This window comes from Zonotrichia albicollis, chromosome 21, assembly GCF_047830755.1.
Source record: "Zonotrichia albicollis isolate bZonAlb1 chromosome 21, bZonAlb1.hap1, whole genome shotgun sequence".
In the NCBI taxonomy this organism is placed as follows: domain Eukaryota; kingdom Metazoa; phylum Chordata; class Aves; order Passeriformes; family Passerellidae; genus Zonotrichia; species Zonotrichia albicollis.
Window position 1 is genome coordinate 5,425,537 of NC_133839.1, and position 14,440 is coordinate 5,439,976.

Here is a 14,440-nt window from a genome sequence, read left to right on the forward strand (position 1 = left end):
TTGTGTTCTAATTTCACATGAAATTGTAGTGTTTAGGTTTTGACTTTGTAATAAACTTTTCTTGCAGAATCACCAATTTGCAATCAGCATTTTCTCTGCCTACAGGTTTTTTTTTCTAATCAACTTTGCTTGTAATTTTTCTCAACTTTTGAAAATAATTGCTGTTGAAACAGCAAATATTACTTACTTACAATCCTGTTTGCCCACACTGAGTGTTTCTCATCTTTCTGCAGTATTATCTTGTTAGATCCTGTCACATTCACCTCTTCTCCACAACCTTCATTCTTAACAACATTATTTTAAAATTTAGAGCTCTATCATTCTTGGTATTATTTTTAACAACCAAGTGGATCAACTTTCATGATGGTGACAATTTTTATGTTTCAGTTTGCCTCCGAGGTCAATTTACTTTCAATGTTTTCCAAACAAATCACTTGGGTTGTTTAAAAACTTGCTCTAGGGAAGTTGTTTTGTAAGGAGTTTTTAAACTTTGGCATATCTTCAGGAATCAGATTTTCTTTGAAACAAAATTATAAGAGCTCTGTTAGAAATAGAAATTCTGACTCTCGTCCAAATCTAATTCTACCTGTGCATGAAAAAAAAAAAAAAAAGAAGGAAAAATGAGTGGAATTATTTTTAAAAATTTACTTATGAAGGTCAACGCAAAATTGAAGAGGAAAGGAAAAACAAACTTGTAAGAAATTCCATAAATATTTTATGGCAAATAGCAACAACAGAAGTGAGTGTTATCTATTGAACACAATCCAAAAAGAAGGGGTTAATAAGGGAGTGTGGGAACAAACTTGTGAGGAAAATGTTCTAAAATATTAAAGAGGAATGTGGTAAAACAATATAAGTACCAGCTAGAGGCATTGGGAAAGCTCACAGTGATGCCAGAAGCAAAGGAGCAAATGGAAATGCAACCCCCAGGCCCTGGAAGGGGAAGGACACACAGTTAATGTCTGTAAACCCTTGAGTGAAACAAGAAAAGCTTACTGGGGATAAAACTACACAGGAAGAAGTGTATGTCAAACACAGAACAAGGTGGCAATGGGTTGTGAGGAGAGGCTACCTAAACACAGCTCATAAAATGGGCAGAGAAATCCTGGAGTGAGAACCAAAATCATACAATGCAAAAGCTGCAAACTTGCAGCAATAACCAGTGTTTACAAATATCCTTACTGAAAATTAACAGGAAAAAAATAGCCTTATTGAAAATTAACAGGAAAAAAATAGCCCTTATTGAAAATTACCAGGATATGCAAGGTTACAATCAAACCAGGCCTTTGGGGAAAGCTCAAACTTTTAAGAAGGCAAAGATGGTGAATTTGCAAACATTTTGGGCAGATGTGGGAAGCACAAGTGAGAGAATTGATTTGGGGAATGATGGTGTTTCATGGTTAAAGGGGGTATGGGCAGAATCCCCTTCGGTCCCCCAAGACCAGACAGTTTGCTGCAGCCATATCAGGGTAAAGGAGAGGTCATGGATTTGGCAGTTCTGGCATCAGAAACCATCCTAAAAGGACAAACTGCTTTTTGCATAAATGCCCTGATGGGGAAAGGCTAGCTAAGAATAGAATAGCAAAGAATGATAACAAAGGTTTGTGGCCCGGGCTGTGTGTTCGAGCCAGCTGGGCTGTGATTGGCCATTAAATATAAACAACCAACATGAGCCAATCACAGATCTACTTGTTGCATTCCACAGCAGCAGATAATCAATGTTTACATTTTGTTCTTGAGGCCTCTCAGCTCCTCAGGAGGAAAAATCCTAAGGAAAGGATTTTTCATGAAAGACGTCTGCGACAGTCAGTAACAGGAATATTATTTGCCCCAGGTAGCAAAGTGAATTAATAGCAAAGGCAAAAGCAGACAGTCCTGGGTTTTACCCCTACCCAGGCACCAGCTGGAAATTTTCTGCCTTCAACCTCTTAATTGTCCTGAAGGATCTTGATTTCCAACCTCATGTCCAAGCTGGAGCCAGTTTAGGAGGTGGAACGAGAGGATTCGTTAAAAGAAGGTTTTAAACAAACTCTCAAGCCTCCTATGGAGGGATGAGGTGGTTTGTTCTGGCTGGTCCACTCGGATTTTTACCAGGAGGACTTTGGGCTTTCCAGGTTGAAGGCACAGGAGGTGAGTAACGTATGGAAAGATTTGAAAGTGTGGGAGTGCTATTTCAGGTATTGTTTCCAGAATGTCGGGGAGGCTTTAAAATAAAGTATAGTGAAATAAGGATATGGTAACTTCTTTGTGCTCCCTTTTCCTATCCTGAGGCTTCCCACTAAGTGATGACTTTGTGTAATTAAAATGAACAAAGTAAGTGGCAGCAATCCATCTTCACAATCACAGCATTTTCTCCTTCCCTTTGTTGAAGTGCTTTGTTCATCTCAAATTGGTTAAAAAAAAAGTAAAAAAATAAATAATAAAAAATACAGAAATAGAAGTTGAATGGGTGCCTGCAGGGGCTGTATTTTTAGCAGCTCATCAGTTTGCAGAGAAGCTCAGAGGTTGCAGATTCTAATTGCCAACCTGGAATGTGGAAAGCAGGACAACTGAAAGAGTGTTTGTGTTGTGGAGAGAGTGATGATTTCAAAGCAGGGAAGGAAGAGATAATTGGCACCTTTGCTACGGACAAAATGTGGTGGGACACCACGTGGTGAGGCCATCTGGCCAGAGTTTGGGGCACGAGAGGCTGGTGAAAGGCTCCTGTGGAATCCAACTGCAGGAGGGATTTTGCCTTTTCCCTGGCTGGAGCTGTGAGTGTTTATGCGGCCGCTCTGGGGAGGCTGGATCGGGATATTTGCAGATGGAGCGCGTCAGATCCAACCGAGAGGCTGGCTGGGAGGAGGAAGTGAGCAAGCAGAACATGACAGAACAGATCTCTGACAAGAAGGTAGAACAGAGGGTGATCCCTGAGCACAGATCCGGGAGCCAGGGCTCTGAAGGAGGTGAGGTTTGAGCTGTTATAGCCTTAAAGCATTAACTAGATTCAGATCAGCCCTGGACTGCAATTTATGGCTCCTCTACTCCAGGCTGGGCTGATTATGTCCAGCAATGTCCATCTACAGAAAATTGCTGTGAGAAGAGCTGATGGACTCCTCTCTTGGTGCCCTTTCCCAGCAGATTTCCCTGTGGGATCCCAGAGCCCTGCCCAGCTCAGAGGAGCAGGAGATGCTCAGTCTATCCTTGCTGACATGGACCTGGTTGCTGTCCTCCCCCGTTCTGCTGCACACCCCCAAAAATGACTGTCATGATTTGCAGCTCTAGGTCCTGAAATGGATGTCCTGGAAGTGCTGAGTGTACTGACAGCTCAGCTGATGGCTGTGGGATGCAGGAGCTCAGGGTTTGGAGTACGGGAGAAGGCTGCCGTGTGTTTGCGTGGTGGAGGAGCTTGGCAGGTTTTTGGCTTGCTTTCCTGATAGACTATTTTCATCTCCCCTGTCCTACTTCCTTCCACACAGGCCTCATTTCCCCCCAGGGACTATAACTAAACTCTTGTCTGCAATTCCAATTGGTTCATCAGCTCTTTGGAGCATTTCCAGGCACACAGCAGAAGAGGATCACATGGGTAGCCCATCTGATGCCATGTACATAAAAAATGAGCTATGTACAGGCTGGACTGTGCTAAACAGGACTTGCTATGGCTGCACATTTGCTGTCAGGACTTTGCCACCTACTTTGTGACAGGCAGATAAATTACACTAAAAAATAGAATTTCCCCTGCATGGAAGATCCAATCCTAGCACAAATAAAGCCAGAAATGTCTGGCTGAAAGGGCATAATGGGTAAATGCTAATTTGCTGAGGTAATGGGTTAGGGGCAGAGAAGTAGAACAGATAAATCAAAAAACATGGTTAAAACCATATGTAAACAGTGCTGCAAGAACAGGACTTGAGGGGGAAATGGAGACAAGCACGGCCATGGCTGATTGCAAATCACATCTGATGTGCAGAACGCTGAGTGGAGCTGGTAAGGTCATCCTTCCATATGTATGAGCTTGCTCATCTCCTTGCTTGGGTTACCCCCCAAACTGCATGCTCCACATCTCCCTTTCCCCAGCCCTCTGAGCGCCTGGAGGCCGCTTGCAGAGCTGAGCAGTGTGGAGGACACACCTAATCCCTGGTGAGGGGACAATGCAGCCCCTCCAGCCCATGCTCAGCACCCTGTTTCCCCCAGCTAAGCTGTGGGAGCACAACCTTGGCCTTTGGGGTGCTCCTGACACGGATTAGTCACGCTGCCGTGGCTCGGCTGCCTGCAGGGCTGTCACTTTGTTCTTCTTCAAGGAAGAGCCAGTGGGCTGAGGAGGCTCCAGTTCCATCTGCCAGCAAAACCCACAGCAGGGAAAGAGCAGCAGCAAAGGGGGGAGGTGCTGGAAGGGGGGAGCAGCGGATTCCCTCGATAATTAGGATGGCTGCATCATCACTTATGCAAATAGGGGGAAGAAGGAGGCTTCTTGCAGCAGGCTCAGTGGAGGAGAGAGCAGGAAGATGGAGCTGTTCTCCATGAAAGAGAATACCTGGTCACTCACAGGCTTTTCTCCCGCCCAGAAAAGGCAAAGTCAGGAGCCCTTCAGGACAAGCAATCCCTTGTTGGAGTTTGGCTGCTGCCCTGTGTTGCACACTCGTGCAAACTGACACAAGGAACTTTGGGCAAAAGCAAGCAAATTTTATATCTGAAATTTTATAAATATAAAAAAAAAAATACATTTTATTCCTCAGTCCCTCCCATCCCTCCCCATGTCACAGGTGTGTCCCTGTCCCAGCATTTTGACATGCTCATGTCCATCCCTCAATTTCCCCGTTTGCTCAGAGGGCTCTGGTTTGGTGGGAATGCAGGGAGTGAAGCTGGATCAGCTGAGCCCTGCTGGAATTCACGGCCTGAGCTGTCCCCAGGCTGCAGAGCCGTTTCTCTTTCCCCTTATCTGATGTCTGGAGGAGGTAGCTCTGTCACCCTCGGTGGGAAGAGGGTTGAACAACATTGCCATGCTACACCACCAACATCTTCCCGTGTCTGACACCAGCACAGATGTGTTTGCATTCACTGTTTTCCACTTGTGCTCATTCAGCCTGGCAGGACAGCTGCCTCCGTACTGCAGAGCAGGAATTCAGAGCAAAGCTGCTCCTCAGCCCAGCTGTGGCTGCCCTCTCCCTCTCCCCCCACTCTGCTGGGCTGCCAGGCAATGTGGGAGGAGGCTTTTTCAAAATGGAAATGTGTGATTCATTGCTTGCTTGCCAAGAATGGGACAGACCTTGAAAAAGCCTGTGGTGGGTGTCCTGTGCAGAGCCAGGAGTTGGAGTTGATGGTCCTTGTGGGTCCCTTCCAGCTCAGGATATTCTATGGGAAGCCAGGGATATGAAAGCAGCAGCAGATTGTCCTTCTGCCCATCTCTCCACTGCTTAGAGGGTGGATTCTTGGGCAGAATGGTCCTAAAAAGGAACTTTAATACCAGAGAGACATATATTATAGATATATATATATTTTATATGTGTGTGTATATATATACGTATATATCTGTGTATATATATTATATATATATATATATAATATAGTATATATATGTGTGTGAATATTATATTATATATAATATATATATATATAATTATATATCATATTATTATAATATTATATTAAAGGGGGGATCCTGATCATGCCTCACCCTTGCACATCCCAGGCTTACAGAAGTAGCTAATCTTACCTTACACATTGATGTCCAAGTTTGGATGTCAGCAGTGTTTTGACAGGCAGGAACCAAGCTATTCTATTTCCAAAATGCAATATGAATCTGTTTCCAAATGCAGGAAGGGTCCCCATCCCTGGAGATGCCTCAAAAGAACAGCACAACCCTGGCTGCCTTGGGACTGCTGTGTCTGTGTGAATGCAGGGGATGATGTTAGGGTTGGACTTCAGCAGGAGATCCACGGCTCTGACTGCTCCCAGTGGAGACAGAGGCACCTTTGTGAGGCTGCAGAGCTCCTCCTGAGCCTGTGTGAACCACAGGGATGATGGGAAACTTTGGACTTCAGATGATGCTCAAGGCAGCATTCGGGGCATCTCCAATCAATCAAAAAATTCCTTTTCTCAGGATGTACCTTGGCTGTATCCTAATGGAATCACACAACTTCTCTCTGCTTTAGAAGAGCAGGAAATTCTCCCAGGTCTGCTTTATTCAGCTGAGCAGCCTAATCAAAAAACATTGTCTTGTTTGCAGGCTTGACAGGTTTTAATGCAGGGCAAAGCTAAACAAACAAGTGGAAGAGGAAAGCACGGCAAAATCAGTGCTGTCGGCTAACTAACAGGGGATCTCGTCAGGACTCATACATCTCCAGCAATTTCTCAATCTCAGTGGAGTCCTGCCTGCTGAATGTGGAATATCTCCCCATCCCAGACCAATTAAGCCATACCTACTCACTATTTTTTTATTCCCCCTCCAACACAGATAGGCAGATACATTAATGATCTCTCAGCCCTTCTCCTTTTGTTGCTGGCAAAGAAGATCAGCTGTCCTCTTGCTGTTCCCAAAAGTGGAGTCTGATTGGACTGACATGAGGGCAAGAAAACCCTGAGTAATGCTGCACGCATAGCTAAGCTTCATGTGCCACCAAATGGCACAGCTGAACCAGGAATCCTGGCACTGGGGCAGCCTGAGCTACTCTCCTTCTCAGGCAAAAAGGGAAATTTGTGCAATTTATGGCTCCTCTACTCCAGGTTGGGCTGATTCGGTTATACTTGGGCAGAGTCAGCCAGTGGCTGATGTAGGCTTATTCTAGTCTTGGGCAAATTCAAGTGTGAGCTAGAAAATGCATCTGAGCAGGAAAATAGTTCCTCTGGCAACACTCCTGGAGACACCAAAACTTTATGTTTCTCCAGTGTGGTGTAACAAAGGCAACATTAAGGCTGGATGGGTTCTGCTCACACCAGAGACTTCTCCTACAAATGAGGAATTCATGGGAGGGCCATGGTTGTAGCAAATGAGTGTTTGTGTGTTGATTTTGTGAGGGGTCCCCAGGACAATGTGAGAGATAAGAATCTGACTCCATGTTCCCAGAGGCTGATTTATTATTTTATGATATAGTATTATATTAAAGAATGCTATACTAAAACTATACTAAAGAAAGAGAAAGGATACATCAGAAGGCTTAACAAGAATGAATAATAAAACTTCGTGACAAAACAGCTGGCTGTGATTGGCCATTAAGTTAAAACAATTCACATGTTGGATAAACAATCTCCAGACTACAAACACAGGAGCAGCTGAGGCTTCTCATCTTCCCAGGAGAAAATCCTGGGCAAAGAGGATTTTTCAGAAAATATGACAGTGACATTTGTAGGTTGTTCCCTGCCCCAGCATCAGGAGAATCCCACAAGAGCACTGTGCTTCCTGATGAGAGCAGCTTTTTTGGGGAAGGCAAAGCTGATGGTTGCCTTGACTTCCACGACTTGGGAAGGGCCGTTACCTGAAAACAGAGCAGAAAAGGTGCATTTATGTAAACATTAAAAAGTGAAGTCTGCGGAGTCCAGGGCAATCTGTCTTTTAAATCTGGCTTTTATAGCATTATTATGTGAGACAGGCTCATAAAAAGCTCTCTGTAGGTGCCATTACTTCGCGTTGTGGCTTCTGGAGAAGCTGTGAGTTTGTGCAACAGCCACGTTGGAGTGAGTTATGGGGTGTCAGGGGCCCCGTGTTAACGATCCCACAGCCCATTCAGCTCCTTTTAGGTTAATCAACTCAGCGTTTGTGTCAGGTGTAATGCCTAATTAAAATGATGGAAGAGGCGCGAATGCCTCCTGGCAGAGGAGGGAAATGGCACAAAGAGGCAGCATCAGTGCCATATTGGTTTGGAAAAATCAATAAGAGGAGCTCGTTTTATCCCCGTGTATCTCTGTGTTTGCCATCCAGTGGCTCGTTTGGAGAAGGGCCTGCTGGCTGCCAGGGAGCCTGGAAATGGTGGTGGCACTGGGAAACACTTGGGGACAACACTGGTGGGAAAAGGAGAGGGAAGTGGTGTTGGTTGGGGTGGGAGATTGGGTCAGTGTCATCACGTCTGACAGGGTGAGAGGGAACGGCTTCAGGATGTGCCAGGAGGGTTCAGGTTGGACATCCAGAGCAATTTCTTCATTGGAGGGGTGTGAGGGTCCTCACAACTGACAGGATGAGAGGGAACGGCCTCAGGAGTTCCAGAGTTAGCAGTTTCACTCCTAACTCCACTAGTTCTCTTCTTACTAACTATCCTAGAGGTAGGAGTAGCAGTAGCACACCTCCCTAGTGTGCCAGGGGAGGTTTGGGTTGGACATCAGGAGGAATTTCTTCACTGGAGGGGTCAATGTCCTCACATCTGATAGGATGAGAGGGAATGGCCTCAGAATGTGCCAAGGGAGATTTGGGTTGGACATCCAGAGGAATTTCTTCACTGGAGGGGTGTGAGGGTCCTCACATCTGACAGGATGAGAGGGAACAGTCTCAGGGTGTGCCGGGGGGCTCACATTGGACATCAGGAGAAACTTCATCACTGAAATTTCCATGCCAATCAGGCATTGGCAGGGGCTGCCCAGGGATGTTTGGGATCCCCATCCCTGGAGGTGCCCAGGGAAGGCCTGGATGGGGCTCTCAGTGCTCTGGGCTTGGGACAAGGGTCACATTCAGTGATTTTGGGGCCTTTTCCAACCTAAATGATTCTGTGAGGGCAGGCTGGACCATGGGAGACTCCGTGGGGATGCATTGATGGAGAAGGAAAGGATGGGCAAGCAAAAAGGGAAAGGAAAGGACTAGGAATTCAGAGGGTAGAAAATCAAGAGTATCTGGACTGGAAAAAGCAGGTTTTCTGAAGGAGACATGTGGAGCACCAACTGGACGGAATGGGGGAAGGAATAAGAAAATGATCATGGGCATATCTACATTCCCACAAATTCCAGCTAGGTTATTTACTCCTAAACTCTCCTTTAAACTTCCTGTCTGTTACAAGAAGCTAAAAAAGGGATAAACTAAGAAGTCTGAAAGCAATTTTCACTCTCTCTATATTTCTGTTGAGGAAAGGCAACTTTCAGATAGGCTGAAAGACTGAATTAGAGGTTTGTGAGCTTTTCCTTTCCCTCCCATATTTTCAGTGGTTTGAAAACTTGGGGATCAGAGAGAATGACATGGATTCTTTAGATTTCTTCTCTTAAAGAGTAGCTCTATAGACCATTGTAAAATAAATAGTTAAATTTCCCTGGAAATTATTTTTTATGTGTGGTAGCCATTTTTCAGGATATTACAAGTCTTCCACTGCTAGTTGTGCAGCCAGCTGGACAGACATCCATCCAAAGAGCTCCACAAAATGTGTGAAAACTGGGGCTAAATCAATAACTTTCCATCCATGCAGCTCCACTTCTCTGCAAATATAAACATTTGCTCATTATCACCACACACAGTTTCATCTCCACTGAATTTTTAATGAAAAGGAATGATAATTTATTCACTAGAATTTTTTTAAAGGAAAATGATATCTTTTGCTTAATGATTTTACTCCTTCTGGTTTTGTTACAAGCTTCCTGCTTTCTCTCAGTCTGTGTTGGTTTTTTGGATGCACTGAAAATGCCTGCAGTGAAATATCCACCTGATAAAGCACCTGATAGAAGAAGCACAGCCAATCCTAGAGCAGTAAAGAAAGACAAGCTCTTTTAGGGGGCAATTTAGGCCCTGCAGGTACTGAAATTTCCTCTGGAGTTCAATTTCCAATGGATTCAGCTACAACAATGCACTTTCAGGTTTGTTGTTTGACAGAGCTGGGACATCTAAGCAGCAGCACTCAGCTGATTTGTAGCACAGTTCTCACCTTGCTTTTCAATGCCCCACATTCAGAATTCAGCTTTTCTCTCCTTCTTTTCCCCACCCCAAGTAAAAGGCCTGTGATGTTGCTGGGATGACACATATTTACCTGCTCTGGAATCTCAGATTGGGCAGGAAACGTTCTGGGATTTAGATCCCTGATTTAGGACCTTTAAGTACACTGTGCAATGACAGCATCTCAACCTGAAAGCTCTTTAAGGAGAAATTAATTTATGCCTGACAGTGATTAAAGAAGAGAGGAGATGGAAATTAGCAAATCCATCTCTATTGCTGAGATCCCATTATGATTATAAGGAGAGGGGGAAATCAGCATTATGGGTGTCAGCTGCAATCTGGTGCATTCATTTAGCAGCCCATCCTACCTGGGAATTGTCCTTGAATGGATGGATATACCTGTCACACTGGCTTGGCCTGAGATGAATCAATTGTCTCCATGGTGGAGCAGAGATGGAAACCACTTGGCAGGACAATAACTCCCATTTGGGGTTTGAGGCAAGGACCTGAAGCAAGGCCCAGCAAATAAAACCTGGTGGGAAAGCTTGTGCATCTGTGACCGTGTTCACAGGGGTCTCAGGCTGAGGGAAGAGACGAGGATCTGACTCCATGCTTCAGAAGCTTGATTTATTATTTTATGATATATATTACATTAAAACTATACTAAAAGAATAGAAGAAAGGATTTCATCAGAAGGCTAGCTAAGAATAGAATAGCAAAGAATGATAACAAAGGTTTGTGTCTCTTTGTCTGAGCCAGCTGGGCTGTGATTGGCTATTAATTAGAAACAACCAACATGGGACCGATCACAGATGCACCTGTTGCATTCCACAGCAGCAGATAATCAATGTTTACATTTTGTTCCTGATGCCTCTCATCTTCTCAGGAGGAAAAATCCTAAGCAAAGGATTTTCATAAAAGATGTCTGCGACATGCATCCTGTAAACCTCTTGCACAAAGAAATGACACGGTCACAGAAATGGAGTTTTATTGTGGCCAGGCAAGATGGCCAAGGGGCCATCTGGATATTGAAATGTGATCCAGGCATTAAATGGAACTGTCCTTCCTTTGACAGGCAGAGTAACACATTTTTCCTTCTATTCCAGGATGGGTTGCAGCAGTTGGGATGCAAGTTGGCAAGCAGCAATTGAATTTGCCTACAAACAAAAGTTGGATAAAATTTCTAATGCTTAAAGCTTTCAACTCAGTTTGGAGTGTTTCTTTTCATCAAAGAAATCTCTAGAACACTGGAGAAGTAAAAATACCCTTGCTCTCAATGATATGAAAATTGTCCTACTGTAGATATTTCAATGCTTACACAAAAGTGATCTTGGTTCTTTTTCCCAAGGCTAGTGGTAACCAGAACCATCTTGTTTGAAATTGCTTTAAAAGTGTCATGCTTCTTCTCTGATGTTTTTTAAAAAAATGAGAAATTCCTTTGATTTCTTTCTTTTTGGTGGGAATTAAACTGAATTTTGAACACTAAAAAAATACTGCAAAGCTTTAGGCAAAGAGAGAATGTGATACGTAAAAAAGTAGATATTTTATTTAGTTTGTCTGATACTGTGTTGAATAGGAGGGTGGCTCATTCCTGCCACTATTGATCCATCCCACACCTACTGATTTTACAGCACTTTTCCTTGCAAATTTTACTTTGTGAAAACACCAGGAAGTGCAAGGAGAAATTTTTGGGAAGGGCAACAGGACCCCTTGTTCAGCACCTGTTTGCTCTGGTTTGAGGTCACTGTTAGTGCTACTTGTTTGCATTCTGAGGACTCCAATTCCCAGCTGGGAACTGAGAAAGAAACCAGAAAGAACTAGTTAATAAAGTAGCAAAGGTCCCTGACCTCTTCAGCAGTTTCATACACGTATAAATATTTCTCCCAGCTCCAGAAGGAGCAAAGAATCAATACTTAATGTGCTGTAATATACCTCAGTGGAAATAATACACCCAATATTCAAAGCACAATCCCTCACTCAGGTGTCAAAATGCCTGGTTAAAGCATTTTCTTCCATCTCCTCTTTAAGATCCACATTTTGGAAAGATGCCTCAGCACATCTCCAACAATGATTTATCCTCCTGCTCTATTCAAGGAAATAAAGTGACTTCAGCCTCCTTGTTTAACAAAATAAAATAAAATAAGACACAAATCCAACCTGGCAGGATAAAAAAATATATGTACATATAAAGAGAGAAGTTCTGCTTTAGAGGAAGAATATGAAATTATATTGTAAATTAAATTACAGGAACAGAGAATAATATGAACTGAAAAAAAGATTAGATCCAAGGCTGAGTTTCAATCATTGGCTTTCCTGGATTTTACTGGGCCCATGAGTCTGGCTCAGCTGCCCTCAGACAGACACAAGGGTCTGGTTAATTCATCTCTTCCTTCTTCTGTAATAAATATGACTGACAAAGAGGAGAAGAAAAACAGGAGGAGGAGGAGGAGAAACCCAGGATTGCAGCCTGGTAGAGCTGGAGGGCAGCGGCACCATTGATGGGAGGGATGCGAGGGTTTTTTCCTGGAGCCACCCTTGGAAAGCTGCCTTGTGGGGAAGGGAATGCTGAAACACTCTGGGCAAGGTGGGAGGAAAGGGATAACGAGGGTATTAATTATCTAGACAAGGTAATTAATATGAAATTGGAAGGGAAGGGGCTGAGCAAATGAGCAGTGTGTGGAGGAAGATGAAGCAAATGCAGGTACAGAGGAGGGGGCAGTTGAACAGGCAGGTACTAAACCCAATATACGAAAGGGCCCTGTAGGGTGAGGCTTCTGCAGCCTTTTGTGCCTTTTGTGCCTTTTGTGCCCTTTGTGCTATGCTCTGCTGTATGGGGAGGGGACAAGGGACACCTGGCAGGCTGCTGTGGAGAAATGAAGGCACAATTTTTCATGGTATTTCTCTTAAAGGCATCTTTGATTCAGTTATACTTAAATTTTCCTACAAAGGAAAATGAAGGCTTGATTTGGGATCTTAAATAGAGATAGAATAAACCCAGAAAGGACTCCTCTGTCTCCCTTTTGGACATAAACCTCTGGTGTTTGTGGATTAATTTTCCTAACACGGAAGCAATAAACAACCTTGAGAATGAGAACTGAAGAGTACTGAGTCCTTCTTCGACTGCTGGGCTGGGAAAACAGACTTTCTAACACATCTTGGAATCACTGAGAGCAGCAGAAATCCCAAGACTGGCTGGAGCATCACCATGGGCTAAAGGGATGGCAAAAAGAGAGAGGCAACTTTTCCCCCAGGGAGGTGTCATCTAAAGGGGGCTGGCACTGCAGCTACATCCAGGAGAATAAAATGAAAGAAATAAATAAAGGAGGCACAGCGCGTCCTACAAACAAGAACATGTGTCTGCATTTATTAACATTTCCAGCGCGGGTTTAATTCCCAGCAAAGCGCTCCTGCCTACACGGAGCCCGGGCGTGTTGCAGGAAACCTCTCGTTAAGTTCCATACAAGCCATCTCCTCAGCGAGTCCTCCTGGGGAATCTTCAAACGGATTCTGTAATTTCACTGATAAATGGCTCTTTTGCAAAACACTATTTACATTTCAGCGTCAGAAAAGGCAGGCGAGTCTTCCTCCCTCCATCCCTCTCCATTGTCTCCTCCAGGGATGGAGCTCCCGCCCACTCCAGGGAGTTAATAAAGCATTTTGGGTCCTGCAAGGAAGGAGAAGCTGAGGGGTTTTTTCCAGGAAGAAATGTGAAAAAACGCCAATCACTTGTTTTTAAATTTTTAAAATTTAATAGTAATAAAATTATTATAAAAATAGTAATACAATTAGAGTAATAGTAATTTGGACAATTTGAATTAGGACAATATGAGACAACAAATGCAAAGAGTTACAAATGTCCGGGTACCTTTTTCTGGGCAGCACGAACCCGAAATAGGACACAAGTTAACAGAGGATTAACCCTTAAAAGCAATAGCCTGTTGCACATTCATACACTTTATACATGATGCATAAATTCCATTCAAACACAGGATTCTGTCTGATCAGAGTCAACTTCTTCCTCTGAATCCTGACAGCGCCTTCGAGGCGGGAAGTTTCTTTCTTCTGATAAGAGGGCAATAAATTCTTTTTCTCTGAAAGATTCAGGTATCCTGTGGCTGCTATCTCACTGCGAGTCCTTTCTTTAAAAAAAGTATCCTACATAGCATTGTTTCTATTTTAACAAGTTTTATAACCTAAAACTATATTTAACACAGTACTTAAGAGAATTAATACAGCATAACTTTCTAATACAACACATATTATATTCATTTTAATATTTGTGAATAGCCAATCATAAAACACATGTATTTTTCACAAGAAATTAAGCTGTAGAAGAACAGCAGTGCCTTAAATAGGATCTCCTCGGATTGTCGTGGAAATAGGGAGACATAGCCAGATTTGTGTCAAAGACTGGTATTAGGATTCTGAGGCTGTGTGGGTTTACTTTTGTTTTGTTTTGTGTTTTTGTTTTTAGCTTGGCATCGCCACAGGTTTTCTGGGTGGCCTCAGGCAAACCACTTAATCTCTTTGGGGTCCTGCTTCCATCGGCACTCACAGGATGAAGACGGCGACTTTATTTCATTTGTTTGTCCTGCCTATTCTGATTACAGCTCCCTGGGGGCC

At 43.6% G+C, this 14,440-nt stretch overlaps 1 long non-coding RNA gene across 2 annotated transcripts in view; it reads left to right on the top strand.

Annotated features, from left to right (window-relative positions):
* The first annotated feature begins 1,692 nt into the window (after positions 1-1,692).
* The window catches only part of LOC141731374 (uncharacterized), a 52,638-nt gene continuing 39,890 nt past the window's right edge, over positions 1,693-14,440 (top strand). For both annotated transcript variants that reach the window (XR_012583425.1, XR_012583424.1), the window contains exon 1: positions 1,693-2,130. This is a non-coding gene — a long non-coding RNA (uncharacterized LOC141731374). The remainder of the gene's footprint in view (positions 2,131-14,440) is intronic.